At 29.2% G+C, this 2,220-nt stretch overlaps 1 protein-coding gene across 2 annotated transcripts in view; it reads left to right on the top strand.

Moving 5' to 3' along the window:
• Positions 1–2,220, top strand: part of LOC106692831 (transcriptional repressor scratch 2-like) — a 253,511-nt gene that overhangs the window by 110,502 nt on the left and 140,789 nt on the right. The gene's annotated exons all lie outside the window — the stretch shown is intronic.

Raw genomic sequence — 2,220 nt, forward strand, 5'->3', positions numbered from 1 at the left:
AAAAAAACAAAAATACTTAAGTTTATGTTTTATTTTAGCTTTCTGAATATGATTTTTTATTACTAATAATAATCAAAATGTATTGGATTATTTCATGATAAAGAAATACTGCTTAACAATTTTTTAAACAGTTGTATCATTGAGGAAGTTGTTGCTCTTTGTTCTATATAGAATCACTAAACGAAATTGATACTTTGTCTTTCAAAATTTGACAGAAAACAAATATTTTCACTTCAGTAACATATAACAATTGGCAAAATAAAGTCTGTTTGTGTGAACTGTCAGAAGATAATTTAATTATCATTTCTTGCTCTGATTTTGGTACGACAACACCATCATATTTTTCTAGTATAAAAGGTTTTTTTTTTTTATCTTTTCATTTATATTTCAAAATCATAAAGTAAAACGAGTATTGTTTTCAAAGACTGAACAAATGACTATTAACAATTAGAAACCTAACACTATGTTTCCAGTGGGGCCCATGTTTGAGTTTAGTCTTTTAAACGTCTAATACAGTTTCATTTCTTTCATAAATGCAATGATATTGTCGGTATATACCAAAGAATCAGTTTGATGCATTGATTTATTTAAAGTACTGCGTTTTTGTAAAAAGTATTTACAAAATAAAGAATGTATCCACCAGAAGATTTAAAGGAAGTTTAGAGTCATAAGAGAAATATTTTTCATCACTATTATTGGTAGTTGGCAACATTTTGCTTGCCAAGTCATTCCTAACTTGGCCTCACCGGCGTTCGCCTACAAACGTGTAAGCGACTTAATGCTCTTGTCGCAAGAGTGTGGATATAGTTCATGTATTCCTCCAGTAGATACTCTGACGAATGTAATGGATTACGTATGATCGTTTGGCTGATTCATCTTTTTGATAATGACTTGACTTTTTTTTCCGTTTTGTTAGTATTAAAAAATGTTATTTTGGCAACAGCTATATCCCCTCCTTTCAAAAGTCTCGTACTAGATTGGAAACAACCGAAGCAACCTATTACTAATTGAAACAATGAGGTAGAGTAGGCTGCCAGGAAAATGAAGCAAAAAAGGCCTTATGATGAAACTCCAGGGGCGTAGCAGGAGAGTAGGAGCTAATCACCGGTTGACATCTGTTACAGTTTCAACGTATAACTAGGGCGTGGTCAGCACTCCTTTTTTGACTTCACTTCACTTCGAATGAGTTTAGAGTACATTACAACCAGATATAAGAATTTAAAGAAAATTAACCTGTTTATGTTTATGTTATACATAATTTAAATTGATATTAAATTGAATACTTATATTTTACTTTAAGTTTAATTTTGTTTCATTTAAATATTTTATTATGTTTCTATATCTTATTGTTGTTATTTAATTTAAATCTTTGTAAATATAACGTTCATGAGATTTTTGATGGCTATTATTTTACAGTGAATGTAGTAGTTCGCAATAAAAAAAGTATTTGTGGACATCTATGATCCTTTAGTATAGTAGAAAAAATACAAATAATAAATTTCTACATACATTTAACAAACACAATTTATATAGTTATTCAAAAATATATAGATTTAATATCGTTAATTCTATATTAGTTGTTTATTTTATTTTGATTACTAATGAATTAGTTTATTTTAACTTATATGATTCGAAACAATGAAAATCTAGCTATTTGAGGGAACGGTTGGAATAATCTTCGCATAGGAAGCCAAGAGGCGAACAGGTTACCCGGGCGCTATATGGAGTGGACATGTAATCCTGGAAGCTCTGCTGTTCAGATCTCCCCAACATTGTGTACTGACACCACCATATCCGCATCAACAAACGTCACTCAACTCCTGCGATCCAAACGGTTAGCCTTTACACGCATTGAGTTTTTTGTTTATATTTTCAATCCACTTGACCAACAGAAGTATTGGTCTATCAGCAAGCAATAACATGGAATTGTTTAGCTTGAGTTTTTTCCCCAGTAAATATTGAAATCTTCCTTACTAAAAATAAATAATTAATAACATGAAATATTAATGATTAACAGTAATAATAATTATTCATTAATAATCCTTCTTGTTATATTCAACCCAAAAATAATTCAAAATTACCGATTATTTCTCATGAATAACAATTGACCATGACCGAATATATGTTTGTGGATTAATAAAATTAAAGAAATAAAAAAAATCTTAAAAAAATAAAATTTATTATGTACACACAAAAATACATATATACCTAAACAGGTAT

This window comes from Halyomorpha halys, unplaced genomic scaffold (genome assembly GCF_000696795.3).
Source record: "Halyomorpha halys isolate HHAL.00 unplaced genomic scaffold, Hhal_1.1 Scaffold6.1, whole genome shotgun sequence".
Classification (NCBI taxonomy): Eukaryota; Metazoa; Arthropoda; class Insecta; order Hemiptera; family Pentatomidae; genus Halyomorpha; species Halyomorpha halys.